General features: G+C 37.1%; 1 protein-coding gene and 2 long non-coding RNA genes across 3 annotated transcripts in view; all 3 read right to left on the reverse strand.

Moving 5' to 3' along the window:
- LOC125240480 (protein Wnt-4-like) overlaps nt 1-15618 on the reverse strand; it is a 110379-nt gene that overhangs the window by 57829 nt on the left and 36932 nt on the right.
- Nucleotides 5006-6574, reverse strand: LOC125240500. The gene is made up of 3 exons (XR_007178634.1): nt 5709-6574; nt 5546-5631; nt 5006-5453 (listed from the first exon to the last, which is right to left on the reverse strand). It is a non-coding gene; the product is annotated as an uncharacterized LOC125240500 (long non-coding RNA).
- LOC125240495 lies at nt 9923-11074 on the reverse strand. The gene is made up of 3 exons (XR_007178633.1): nt 10626-11074; nt 10463-10548; nt 9923-10370 (listed from the first exon to the last, which is right to left on the reverse strand). It is a non-coding gene; the product is annotated as an uncharacterized LOC125240495 (long non-coding RNA).

The raw sequence follows: 15618 nt of genomic DNA on the forward strand, positions 1-15618 counted from the left end.
TCCATAAAATTATTGAAAGATTAACCACACTTATGCACCACCTACGGTCTGGCGAATCAGCTGAGACCTATATCTAAACGACCACCGGGACGTGAGAAACGGCCCTACTGTTATCTAAGAATAGACGGGAAGCAGGTACAGTTTACTGCAATTTATAACTGGGGAATTTATAATCGGAGACATGGGTATTAGACGATAGAGTCTTATTTAGAATGTATGTTAATTATTTTTGCGCCAGTGTCAATTAAATATAAATTAGTCAGCTAAGATAACTCAGGCCACAGACATAGCAATGTAGACATAGTACATTTTGATTTTGGCGACACCACCTCCTAGTGAGTATTATATTCTTTGGACACCACACATGGAAGTAGGTATTACGTGTTGTTCCGTAAATGACACGCCATAGTGACAAGTGGCAATAACTAGAGCAAAGTTTTTTTTAATAATTAGTATTGTTTACTTTGATTTACATTGTTTTTAACCCCCGACGCAAAAACGAAGGGGTGTTATAAGTTTGACGTGTCTGTCTGTGTGTATGTCTGTCTGTCTGTCTGTCTGTCTGTCTGTCTGTTTGTCTGTCTGTCTGTCTGTGTGTGTGTCTGTCTGTGGCATCGTAGCTCACGAACGGATGAACCGATTTTGATTTAGTTTTTTTTTTCTGAAAGCTAAGTTAGTCGGGAGTGTTCTTAGCCATGTTTCATGAAAATCGGTCCACTAGGTCGCGGTCGGGGGTTTTTTCAAAATTTTAATTTTGTGGTTAGGTTATTGATAGTTAAGTATCGACTTGTACAGCTTTTATTAATTGGTTAGCTACTTTACGTTTGTACTTAAAGAATTGACGTAATATCCGGAATTTTGCCGCAAAATATAGAATATCTATACCTGGAGCATATCTACCCACTTACTTACTTAAAAGTATATTAAAATAAACAAAAAAATAAAATTTAAAAAAAAACCCCCGACACACTGGACCGATTTTCATGAAACACGGCTAAGAACACTCTCGACTAACTCAGCTTTCAAACAAAAAAACCGAAATCTAAATCGGTTCATCCGTTCGGGAGCTACGATGCCACAGACAGACACGTCAAACTTATAAACCCCGTCGCGTCGTTTTTGCGTCGGGGGTTAAATATCTATTTTTTAACGTCTTAACATTATGAAAGCTCAAACGTCACTCAAAACCGATTAATTGTAGCGAACAAAATGGAATAACTTAATTTTTTCGTTTTCTTTATAAATACCTATTAGTATACTACGAGTACTATGTTCTGCTACGCATTCTCTTGCCCCATAAGAATAGGGTCACAAAACAAAAACTTCAAGACTCACCTGCTTTTACCTCGCGAACAGGCCGTCTCGCTCGCGCAGTGGGCGGGGCCTTGTAAAGTATTTAATCATATTATGTGTATTATTATTATAATTATGGCCTGTGGATGATTATCAAGGGTTCAGCTGGTCTGAGATTGAGGAAGGTTTAATGTTGTTGAGAACGTAATTATAATGGAGTATCTTGGAGAAGTAGGAAACAGCTTTGAGAATAAAATGGCTTGCTATTTAATACCAAGCTTCATTTTAAAGAATACGGAACAAACTAATTTTCTTTAATAAACACTACCAATTACTAAATTACCTAAATAACGTTTAGTACCTACTTATGTGCAATTTATGTTAGTAAGGAAGGTCGTAGGTAGGTGATATTGATTAATGTGAAAAATTTTAAAAACTAACCGTGTAGTAAAAACTTTTAATGAATTTGCTGTATATAAAACTGGATACTGTTATAGCGCCGGCTGTACCAGTTTATTTTCTTGATACATTGGTAGCTATACATATAGATGGATAGGTTGTAGATCGTTATATTCATCAGTTATAATGTTTTCAAATGTACTTTATCCTAATATTAATAAACTACCCTTAATGTCACAGTTTCGTTTTCTTTCAGCCCCTTATTTGCCAAGAGTGGCACTGAAACTTGAGAAGTTTCATGTGCTCTGCTTATACAGGCGTGATAGTATGTATGTATGTATGTACCCTTAATTATTACTCGTACCTCCTATAGCCAATGATCAGTAAAAGATAACCAGTTAATTGAATTCTTTAATTAAACCTCCAGCGGGGGCGGTAACAATAAGTGTTTAAACATGTACCGACTGCAACACAGCGAGATTAGAATAAGAATAACAATAGTTTTTATATTATTCAATCATAAATATACAATTACTAGCTTTTGCCTGCGGCTTCTCTCGCGTTAGAAAGAGACAAACAGTAGCCTATGTCACTCTCCATTCCTTCAACTATCTCCACTTAAAAATCACGTCAATTCGTCGCTCCGTTTTGCCGTTAAAGACTTACAAACAAACACACAAACACTTTCCCATTTATTATATTATATAGTATATATAGTATTATAGTACCTATAGTATTAGTAAGTATAGTATGGATACACAGAGAACATTTTGGTAAATGCGTTCTTCGTACTTTCTTCATTCATTATTTAAATCCTTTTTTTATTTTTACAAAATCGTAGGTATACATTTTCAATTTCCATATGTCGCAATGATGAACGAGACTGGAAATGAAAATTGCAACTCTATCAAATCCTTCTATACTAAACACGTTAAACTTTCGTGAGACATGTATATTCAAATAATTAATGAATCTACGGTTGTAGTCACGTTATTATATCGCTATTGCTGCGACATGTTTCGGCACAGTATAATAAAGAGCACTATCGTACAGTACGGCCACTCCCGCTCCCCGCTGAAAGTGCCGCCCACCCCCTCTCGGTTACCTTACAGTTACCGCCTCTCAATAACGCGATCAGTCGACCTGTCATATTTCACTCATACGAGCATAGTACCCGTTCACCTACACGATCTTAGACTGTCTGCTACGAACGCGCCTCTTTCATATACTTGATCGCCAGTATCCGAGGTGTGGTTTCGGGCCAATTTGGAGGCCCCTCCTCAGGCATATAGGAGTTCACGCGGCGGCTAAACTCCGTGCGGAAACATGTCGCAGCAATAGCAATATAATAACGTGAGTACAACCGTAGATTAATTAATTATTTCCTTCTATACTGGTCAAGCGCGTGACTTTTCATGCATCATGCGGTTGTATCACGTAATTTTTTAATTTTATTTAGGAGCAGGAGGAGTACGTAGGAGTCACAGAGATAAGTCACTTTCGAGTTTCATGAATATTTCGGTTGGAACTTTTATTTTGCAAACATTTTATTAACAAATGTTCACGGGAATACATATCATAACATAGCCTTTAATTCCATGACTTAAAACTGAATCTATAAATAGTTAATACATAATACATATACACTTGTATGTGGGTATACTTACATACCCATGTTCATATTATTCATAGCCCTTTGATCGTCGCGTGCTGACGCTCCAGGCCGGAATGCAAGATGCCTCCAATGTCGAAAATGCCCGTCCGAGGTTCGCTCACTTTCCATTATAAACATGAGTCCCTCTAAACTTGGCATGCTGGGCTTACATGTCGTTTGCCTAAAAGATGCTGTTGGTTTGCCATGACTGAGCAAGCTTAGGTAGCGAGAAAATCAAATTTTCCAAATTTAGCAAAACACGAATTTTGAATTACATTATGTCGTTTTGTAGTGCCATCTGGATTTTACCATCATCATTGGTCACAGCATCTATACTTATAGTAGATGTTTGTTGCTGCGCTTGTAGGTTTACGGGGCCTTGCATCTCTGTTGATGGCTATAGAGTCCGATAGCAGCCGCGGCACTTCTTGATGCCACAACGATCACACACAAAACGTGAGTCCGCAGGGGTGGTAGCGCTCGACGATATCTTTTCTGTTTTAAATTTTCTAGCCGGCATGTTGCGATGTCGTGACACCATTCAGGTGTCATATCGGCACGCTTACCAAGATACCAAGATACGACTCATTTGATAACATGTTCATAATCAAAACTCTTTGAACTAATTATAAATGTATTTTTTTTTATGAAACCTGAATATAATTACACTTTATTTAAAATTAATAATTATGATATTTAGAGAATAATTTTTATATAAGCAAGTGACTTCATTTTATGACATGCATGCATTAATATTTCTATGCCATATGTGGCAGGATGTGCTGATCAAAAAATGTATTACCAACCTACAATGTACCACATTCTAAGAAATAAAATATTTGATTGATTGATTGATTGATTTTATCGTTATTTTCTGACTCTCCATAGTACGTAGCCAAATGCACAAACGCTTACGATAATATCGTTTTTGTAGCTATGTATCTCTATTGCTCTTCCGTATTGGCGGGAAAGAGCCAGACTGCGTCTAGTGTCAACGATTGTCATCGGAGGCTGGCCGGAATGCGAGATGCCTCCAATGTCTAAAATAGCCGTCCGAGTTACATTTACATATTTCCCAATCCTATAAAATCTCCTGTCAATATTATTATCCAGTCAAAAAATAAAAAATTTGGAATTCATACAATAAAGTCGTATTTTAAATTTAAATACCTACTTTCCCCCTTTTCACAATAAAGTCCCTCTATTTCGCCTATCATTTTCGCATAATTTGAATTCGCATAACAGATTTGGCATAACATAATTGTTCATAACATTGAATAAGCATAATATTAAAAATGCATAATTCTTATTTCGCATAAACGCATTCTCTAAAGTTAACTTTAATTATCCTAAAATGAATTGCCATACTTACTAACTGTATGGAGCAAGCGATTAGATCAATCAGGGGCTGATTTTCCAATTTCGAGCGCTCGATTTTGAGTGTTTAATTTTATACTGTCTCGCTTACTAAGCATGAAAAAAAATAAGGGCAAGTAAGGTACAGCGGGGCAAATTTCGAGTGGGAGGCAGATGTAACTGGTCCATTTCTCCCATGTTTTACAATGTTTGCATTATTAAATAGAGTGTCCACCGGTTATATATGGTAGGCGTTGTTACAATTTAGGGGATTACCTAAGGGTAAATAAAGTAAACTAGGTATTTATATAGAAAATAACTTTTTAATTAACTTACTTTTTGAAAATAATTTCGAAAGTAATAATACACTACTTAGTAACGCCTAACTGGTAGGCAATGAAACTACCCTTATTATAAATTATATCGCTAGCTCAGTCTATTTACTTAAAAAAAAAACAAATACCTAAAATTTAGAGCATAGGGGTGAGTCAGTAGTTCTGGTACTGGAAGACCGGGTAAAAGGTAAATTATTAATTAAAAAATTAATTTATGTTGGGCGCCTTTTTTAAAAAATAAACGAGGAACGCTCTGACCTTGGGGGACGTCTAACCGAATTGAGGAGAGGTGGCCGCTGCAGCCACGGAATGGGAGCTCTTCCATACCGATCGCCACAGCCTCCTGTCCACCGGTCCAGGCTCGGGAAGCATCAGCTCTGCTCTGTCTTCGAACGTTAACCTCCAAATCTGAGGACCTGAAATAGGTTTAAAAAAAAACAATGACCCTGAGGCTTCCACCAACCCTTAGCGAGGGTTAAAATATTACTCGAACGAATGTGAAACGTACCCATTCCAGAAAAGAAGCCGGCTTGTGGTTCCGTGCAATCATGTCAATGGAAGGGGTCCTCAGTAATTTTATAAAATTAAAATCATCTGAAAATAATGGACACAAGAATTAGCACTGAACGTAACACAACAAACTGCATTCGAATATGGAAGAAAATACTTACGATTATGCGATTAATTCGCGATTTAAAAATTAGAATGTGGCGCATTGGCCCTGAAGAATTTGAAAACCACCCGTCTACATCCTTTCCAATATGCAAAGTGTCGGCTGACAGCTCGGCCCACAGATACGTGACGAGATGCATTCGCCTATAGACAACAACTTTAACTTCTGTCTTAAAGAGGGTAATAAAATATTTCCAAAAAGGAACGAAAACTAACAATACAATAATAAATTGAGTTTTATTTTTAATAAATGAAAATTCAAAAGGGATTTTGGAAGGAAATAAATTAACGACGATCGACACGCCATCTTTTGTCATTCTAGCTAACAGCAAACTGGGTTATCAATACAATCCTGCCGATAGATGGCTCTGCCTGTACGAAACCAATAGTTACTTGAGTATAATATCAGCTAAATAAAAATATACCTACGAGGTTTGAAAAAATATTGTTACAGTACTCCCCTCCCCAGAGAAAATTTTGACGCAGGCAAAATTTTGAGCTGGTCCCCAGCTCCAAACTACAGGAAATATAGGTAATATAACAGCTACAACTCGAAATCAAAAATCGATAATTAAAAAACACCATCAAAATCGAACCCACGCACTAAACCAGATAAGAATACCTTTTTTTTTTATTAAATTACTACAAAACGTCGCATCGTCTATATTTCTTGGCGGCACAGCGAGCTATACCAGACAGCGGGCTGGACGTCCAAGCGATATAACGGAAGACGACTTATAGCTAAACGAAATTTCCCTAACAAATATCGGTGACAGCTAAGAATACAAAGAACAGACAATAACACCAGACAACGAAGCGTATATACCGGCTGCGTCTATGTACGACACAAGACGGAACGTTTCGACACAACATCTAAATATATAAAAGAAGAAGCTGACTGACTGACTGACTGACTGACTGACTGACTGACTGACTGACTGACATATCAACGCACAGCCGAAACCGCTGGTCCTAGAGATTTCAAATTTGGCACGTAGGTTCCTTATATAGTGTAGAGGAGCATTAAGAAAGGATTTTTCAAAATTCACCTCCTAAGGGGGTCAAATGGGGGTTCAAAGTTTGTATGGGGAAACAAGATTAGTTTGACTATTTTATTCGAAACTTCACAGGAAGATTCCTTAAGACATATGACTGAATACGTGTTTCAGGTTTTTTGAAAATTTAACCCCTAAAAGGGTGAAAAGGGGGTGATAAAGTCAAAAAATCAATATGGGTATCGTTTTTATGGTTTATCGGGTCGCTGATCACGATAAATACAACGTTTTTAAAATCTAACGAGGCGGAAGTGAAATACCTTCTCCCCTGTTGTGGTGCAATGGGGTTTAAATATATAAAAGAAGATATTGACTGACTGATTGATATATCAACACACAGCCGAAACGGCTGGTCCTAGAGATTTCAAATTTGGCACATAGGTTCCTTATATGGCGTAGAGGAGCACTAAGAAAGGATTTTTCAAAATTCTCCTCTTAAAAGGGTGAAATGGGGGTTCAAAGTTTGTATGGGGAAACAAGATTAGTTTGACTATTTTATTCGAAACTTCACAGGAGGATTCCTAAAGACATATTATGACTAAGTAAATACATGTTTCAGGTTTATTGAAAATTTGACCCCTAAAGGGGTGCAAAGGGGGTAAAGTCAAAAGTGGGGGTGGGGGTGGGGATGGGGATGGGGATGGGGATGGGGATGGGGATGGGGATGGGGATGGGGATGGGGATGGGGATGGGGATGGGGATGGGGATGGGGATGGGGATGGGGATGGGGATGGGGATGGGGATGGGGATGGGGATGGGGATGGGGATGGGGATGGGGATGGGGATGGGGATGGGGATGGGGATGGGGATGGGGATGGGGATGGGGATGGGGATGGGGATGGGGATGGGGATGGGGATGGGGATGGGGATGGGGATGGGGATGGGGATGGGGATGGGGATGGGGATGGGGATGGGGATGGGGATAGGGATAGGGATAGGGATAGGGATAGGGATAGGGATAGGGATAGGGATAGGGATAGGGATAGGGATAGGGATAGGGATAGGGATAGGGACGGGGATAAGAATAGGGATTGGGGTCGGAATAATCGGTCGGCAATCGATATCTAGGCAGTGTAAAATGCAGGTGGCTCAGTGGGAAGGTATTATTAGTAAGTAGGCATCGGCGAGTATCCTGCATCCGTAATAACTATTAAATTCAATGTGCTGTAAGAAGATCGTTGTTTGCTTGCTTTTTATATGTTTACGTTTGCAATAAGTATAAGCAAAATGGAAAAAATTGTAAGCGATAATGCAAGGCAGTACTTTTTACCCTACCGACCATAGCGTCGAGATACTGGCTATGTGGGTTGTATGAAGTTTCCCCAGTATAAATATTTATATAGGTAAAATACATACATATTCGTACCTACTACCTACGCTGTGGTCGCTGTGTAACAATTCTACAATCATTGCAAGAATTTCTTTAAAAACAATAGGTGTAAGGTACAGTCAGCCAAAACCGGACCGTACAGCAAATAGATCAGTTACAATGGCCCTCCAGTCGAGAATTGCCCCGCTTTACCTTAATCGAAATAATCGCGGACAGATGTTAGGTACGTACAAAGAAACCTACAGATCCAAATGAAAATCTTATTTTTTGTAAACGTTTCAATAAGAATACTTTTATTACGCGGGCGAAGCCGCGGGTAAAAGCTAGTTAGACATAAGTACAAGGGTTGACTGTACAGACCACGTCTCAGGCGACGCAAGTCTGTCGGTCCGACAACACAAAAGAACGCCAACGTTCACGCATATGATTTAAGTCATATCGCAAAGCGTCAACAAGGGTACAACACTGCTATTAAGAATTCTTCGTTTAAATCCGCAAGAATCCGACCAGCCAGTGAAGCTGGAATGCTGGTTTAAAACGCCAGCACCCAGAAAACTACGTGAAGAGAACTTTTAAATCGTCCACTCACCACCAAACATCGAAAAGGTAATACTTGTGTACGGACGTATTAGTACCATCCGGACACAATGTACTTAACTCCCACTTCCAACACATAAAGAAAACGCCTACTATACATCAAAACAAAAAAACTACCTATCACCGATAACTGCTAATAAATGAATACCTACTCCTTAACGTAACAACAATATGGAAAAACTCGTGTTAAATCTAACCCACCGGAAAGTAGGTAATAAAGATAACGCCTCGTAAACAACTTAGATCACGATCACTTTCACAACAAAATATTTATTCTAAAGTATTCTCAACCACAAAGGAAACCCACGAATAATATTAAATGTGCACGCTGGACTAATTTAAACAATAAAAGGTCCAAACGATCACCCAATTATTTAAATATAAAAGTTAGGTTAAATTATTATTTTTAACATTTTTTAGAATCACCCTGTATGCTCTTTACATGTTTAACTTTATGTAGTAAAACTCAATTAAAATACCTACATAAATATTTGTACTAAATTTACAACATCAAACTTCAATATCGTTAAGGTAGGAAGAATAAAATAGGTAATTTAGAAAACAAGACACCAATTCTTACGACTGGCTGTAGGTACTTTAAATTACTTCAACTATTATCATTAGGTAAGAACTATGAACAATTAAAATTAACCACCTTCTAGAAAAAGAGTATGTAGTCTAGTTAAATACAATGTAAAATAAATTTAATTTGCTAATCACACCTTTCACATCAAAATGTAAAAAAAAATCCTCATTTACGAATTACAAAATGCAGTAGGTACCAAGCGTGTGGTACTATTTAGAATTAAATACAAGCATAACTTCTTACTTTTCACTAAAATAAAGAGACAAAATGGTTTTGTAGGTATATATAGTACTGTTGGCAATGAATAAAAATAACCAGATTTGGTACCCACCAACTAACAAGAGGTAATAATTATCTATATGGTACTATACATTTAACACACAAAGAAAGTACGGAACGAAAGTAAATACGGAAACCTTTCCTTTATTTTTAGTAAGGAATTTGTTATTTAAAGTAATGTTTAACATTGATTTTGCCAACAATCTTAGGTAGGTATGTAAATAATCTCTAATACTATGTTTAAGAAAATTAATAAATAGGTAAGCAACTAACGGTCTTCCAGTCTGAACTCTCTAAAGCCACACGTAGGGCTGCCACTGTTACAATTTAGGGGATTACCTAAGGGTAAATAAAGTAAACTAGGTATTTATATAGAAAATAACTTTTTAATTAACTTACTTTTTGAAAATAATTTCGAAAGTAATAATACACTACTTAGTAACGCCTAACTGGTAGGCAATGAAACTACCCTTATTATAAATTATATCGCTAGCTCAGTCTATTTACTTAAAAAAAAAACAAATACCTAAAATTTAGAGCATAGGGGTGAGTCAGTAGTTCTGGTACTGGAAGACCGGGTAAAAGGTAAATTATTAATTAAAAAATTAATTTATGTTGGGCGCCTTTTTTAAAAAATAAACGAGGAACGCTCTGACCTTGGGGGACGTCTAACCGAATTGAGGAGAGGTGGCCGCTGCAGCCACGGAATGGGAGCTCTTCCATACCGATCGCCACAGCCTCCTGTCCACCGGTCCAGGCTCGGGAAGCATCAGCTCTGCTCTGTCTTCGAACGTTAACCTCCAAATCTGAGGACCTGAAATAGGTTTAAAAAAAAACAATGACCCTGAGGCTTCCACCAACCCTTAGCGAGGGTTAAAATATTACTCGAACGAATGTGAAACGTACCCATTCCAGAAAAGAAGCCGGCTTGTGGTTCCGTGCAATCATGTCAATGGAAGGGGTCCTCAGTAATTTTATAAAATTAAAATCATCTGAAAATAATGGACACAAGAATTAGCACTGAACGTAACACAACAAACTGCATTCGAATATGGAAGAAAATACTTACGATTATGCGATTAATTCGCGATTTAAAAATTAGAATGTGGCGCATTGGCCCTGAAGAATTTGAAAACCACCCGTCTACATCCTTTCCAATATGCAAAGTGTCGGCTGACAGCTCGGCCCACAGATACGTGACGAGATGCATTCGCCTATAGACAACAACTTTAACTTCTGTCTTAAAGAGGGTAATAAAATATTTCCAAAAAGGAACGAAAACTAACAATACAATAATAAATTGAGTTTTATTTTTAATAAATGAAAATTCAAAAGGGATTTTGGAAGGAAATAAATTAACGACGATCGACACGCCATCTTTTGTCATTCTAGCTAACAGCAAACTGGGTTATCAATACAATCCTGCCGATAGATGGCTCTGCCTGTACGAAACCAATAGTTACTTGAGTATAATATCAGCTAAATAAAAATATACCTACGAGGTTTGAAAAAATATTGTTACAGCGTGTTCAGTGGATAGATGTAATAATGGAATAATGGAAAAAATGGATTAGTTACAATTGCCTCCCAGTCTAGATTTGCCCCGCTGTACTTCTTCTTCCTCCTACCCTTATCCCACGTTATGTGGGGTCGGTACAACACGTCTTCCTCTTCCATTCTCCTCTATCTTTCGTCATCTCAACACTCACATCTTTCTTCCTCATATCCTCTTTCACACAATCCATCCAGCGTTGTTTGGGTTTACCCCTCCCTCTCCATCCATCAACCTTCATCTCCAACATTCTTTTGCCTATATGACATTCATCCCTCCTCATTACATGACCGAACCACGCCAACCTGCCACTCCTCATCTTTTCCGTTATAGGCGCAACTTTCAAACTTCCCCTAATATACTCATTCCTGATCCGATCCATTCTGGTCACTCCACACAGATTTGCCCCGCTGTACCTTACTAAAGAAATTGAAAATGAAATAATATTATTTAAATACTATTAAATAATATTATTTCATCGTTCAGATTTTCGAGCGACGAAATCGAGGACTCGAAATTTTAATATTTGGTCACAGGGGTAAGTTAACAGGCCAGTAGCCTCACTAAATCCAATGAGGTAGTACAGCGATATAAATAAAAAGGTTGTATACTAAACAACTACTTAGCTTAAGATATCAAGTTAAAATTTTTATGAAATTACTTTGCACTCTTGTGGCTAAAATGCAAATTTGATATTTGTTTTCGAACAGCAAAGTAAGCCTTTACCCGTTAGTGTGGAGAAAATATAATTTTCTTGTATGCCATTTAATAATTCTACGAAACAAAGTTATGCTTATTATACCTATACCAATTCATCGTTATACCAATTTACATTATGCTCATTAGCATTATACGTAATCTGTTATGCGAAATAATGATATGCGTATTAAACGTTATGCGTAATAAACGGTATGCCAATTCATATTAGGAGTATTCAGTTATGCGAATTAATATAGACCCTATCAAGCCGACAAAGTTCGTTTGTCCCTTTCCGACATATTGGTGTGATAGACGCTATATAGAAAGGGACAAACGAACTTTATCAGCTTGATAACTTAGTGAACGTTTATGAATAAGGGGGTAACTGTAGAATTTCGATAAATTTAATTTCATGTAAGCCCACACTAAACTTGCAGAATCACAAATATGCTCTTTGCTTAAAGAGCTATTTCACTTAGAATAGTTTCATCGAAACCCAAATTGCACAAACTTTAACAAATTAAACTTAAGCGAATATCTTAATTACGATATACGTTCCTATGTAGTTAATTTTCGACCTCTGGATAAGCTGCGAATATAGCTAAAGTATTACAGTGGCCCAAAAATATGTTAACAAACAATTTTTGCCAAAATTTTCTAACAAAATGTTCATGATTGCCTTGGAATTCTACGATCTGCCAGATCTTATTATATGTTATATACAGATACACAAAAGTATTTTTGGTTCATTCTGTATTAAAGTGTAGTAGGAGACTTAGTCTCGTTAAGTATATCTGCCTTTATCTACCCAAACACAAACGGACATACTTATTAAATAATACGTGCCGGAGCGATCTTTCGTCGGCTACAGCCGATTCCGCATCGATATGGGAAGCCCTTTAATATTAGACTTCAATGCTATAACCAAGTACACCAGAGCCAGCTCAAACCTCACTAAAAGGTTACGAAACTGACGAAGCATTCTTGTCAATAGATCTTAATTATTAAACACCCGGTCTGATCTTTGTTAATCGCGGCGGGTTAAAATTAAACAGCCGGGTCTGAACCGACCACACTGCATGAAATGTTTAATATGTATGTCATGTTATACCTATGTAGCTATATGGTATGCAAATACATTTTCTATTCTATAAAATATTTACCAGCTACTATATATTTATACTTTTTCACAAAGTTTGAGCTACATTCGATTTTAGTAGTTTACGTGCTGAACTTTTTAAAAACCTTTTGTTTGATCCGTAACAATAAACATGATGCGATTTAGTCCCGTTTTAGATTAATGAAGAAAAATTAATGATAAAAAATTAATGAAGAAAATTTATTAATATAAATAAATAAACATTTAAAAAAAATTTAAGCACCGTCGGCAAAAGTATGCAGTCTCTGAACATGTCATGGACAAAGTCAATCATGCTATAAAGTTTGATAAGCCTCTGGTTCTTGCTAAGGTGAAGCGGTATATACCCAGAATGTTGCGTGAGGCCATTGAGATCAAGAAATATCCAAACTTTAATAGAGAAGATGGCTTTACTTTACTTTACTTTACCGCGGCTTGGGATCCAGTAGTACATCTGATATTGGAACAAGCACGACGAAGACTGTGAGGCATTTGTGTTGTATGGTGTTGGACATTTGCAGTTAATTTTTTGACAATTTTGTGTACATTCATTGATGAATTGTTTTTTTTAACATAGTAATGGTAATTTTTTAGGGTTCCGAAGTCAACTAGGAACCCTTATAGTTTCGCCATGTCTGTCTGTCCGTCCGTCCGTCCGTCCGTCCGTCCGTCCGTCCGTCCGTCCGTCCGTCCGCGGATAATCTCAGTAACCGTAAGCATTAGAAAGCTGAAATTTGGTACAAATATGTATATCAATCACGCCAACAAAGTGCAAAAATAAAAAATGGAAAAAAATGTTTTGTTAGGGTACCCCCCCTACATGTAAAGTGGGGGCTGATATTTTTTTTCATTCCAACCCCAACGTGTGATATATTGTTGGATAGGTATTTAAAAATGAATAAGGGTTTACTAAGATAGTTTTTTGATAATATTGATATTTTCGGAAATAATCGCTCCTAAAGGAAAAAAAAGTGCGTCCCCCCCCCCCCTCTAACTTTTGAACCATATGTTTAAAAAATATGAAAAAAATCACAAAAGTAGAACTTTATAAAGACTTTCTAGGAAAATTGTTTTGAACTTGATAAGTTCAGTAGTTTTTGAGAAAAATACGAAAAACTACGGAACCCTACACTGAGCGTGGCCCGACACGCTCTTGGCCGATTTTTGAATATTGTATAACTAGCTTTATTTATAGTGTGTGAACCTGCCTTAGAAATCTTTATTATTTATGGTCATTTGGTCGTTAATATTTCTTGTATGTGGGTAGCTTTTGCACATTGTAATTTTTCCTCAGTCAGCCGTTGACCACGAACGCTGTTAAGTGTTCGAAACGTCGGGATGAATTGTAAATTCATTATACGCGATTTAATCCGTTTCCATAGTTTTATTTCATGAGTAACTATCGTGGTAACCGAAGATATTATATAAATAAATAATTACATTCGTAAAGTCTCGTGCGAATTTGCATCAGAATTAGTAAATCGCCAACATTTTCGCAAGCAGCACGGTCGTTGTGGACCCGGCTGGTGGCGAGTTATTTAGACCATAATTAAACCTCTTAGCGGCTTAGCCTCGTTGCTCTTTTAATCGCGTTCAAATTGAAACGTTTTGTTCCGAGATTTCAATTACTTCGAGCTTAGCCGATATTTTGATTTATTTTCAGTATTTGGTGAATAAACGACATTTCCATTCCAAAAGAGTTAAAAGCAATTGAGTAGGTAGACATATGCCTACATTATTGTCTATCTACTCAATTGACGACTGGCACTTTAATTGAATCTCATAAATTTTTAGAAATGTCCTTTAACCAGGAAGAGTTGACTCAGATTTTAAATACTGATAGGTTTGAAGTGTTTGAACATTACCCGAACAATATTGCCAGATCTTTAAAAAATATTTAAATTGAAAAATTTTGCCATATACAATCAGTCTATCTATTTTTAGATATACAATTTTTAGATGCTCTAGGCGACAATCGTCTTTTAACCCATAAGAGCTAATAAATAAATAAATATTATAGGACACTCTTACACAGATCGACTGAGTCCTACGGTAAGCTCAAGAAGGCTTGTGTTGCAGGTACTCAAACAACGATATATATAATATACAAATACTTTTATATACATAGAAAACATTCATAACTCAGGAACAAATATCTGTGCTCATCACACAAATAAATGCCCTTACCGGGATTCGAACCCAGGACCGCGGCTCAGCAGGCCAGCCAGACCGGTCGTCAATAATGCGAACTAAAATTCCCTCATCAAAATAATACCTATCAAAATATTGTTGTATACTTTAGTTATAGTTTGTACATTACCATAAGTTCCTTAAAACCTAAGAGTTCTTGTTGAAGCATAATTTTACCAATCCAAGCGGGACTCAGAGTAAATGATAACATGACGTCATATAGATATCACATTGATATTTAAATGTAAGCTCGAATAGGCCTCCCGATGTCTACTGTCGGATGGCATTCGCTAAGTGGCTAATGTCGGCGGCTGTCGCGGCGCGATAGCACCGACGTGCACTATTCTTAAAAATAGGGTTGCCACTCGCCAGGCACTTTTTCTGGCTTTTATATTCATAAACTTTTTATTTTACAGGTACAATCAAACATTTATTCAGAAAATTGGGGGCGTTTACCTACATGTCAATATCGAACAAAATTCA

This window comes from Leguminivora glycinivorella, chromosome 2 (genome assembly GCF_023078275.1).
Source record: "Leguminivora glycinivorella isolate SPB_JAAS2020 chromosome 2, LegGlyc_1.1, whole genome shotgun sequence".
Classification (NCBI taxonomy): domain Eukaryota; kingdom Metazoa; phylum Arthropoda; class Insecta; order Lepidoptera; family Tortricidae; genus Leguminivora; species Leguminivora glycinivorella.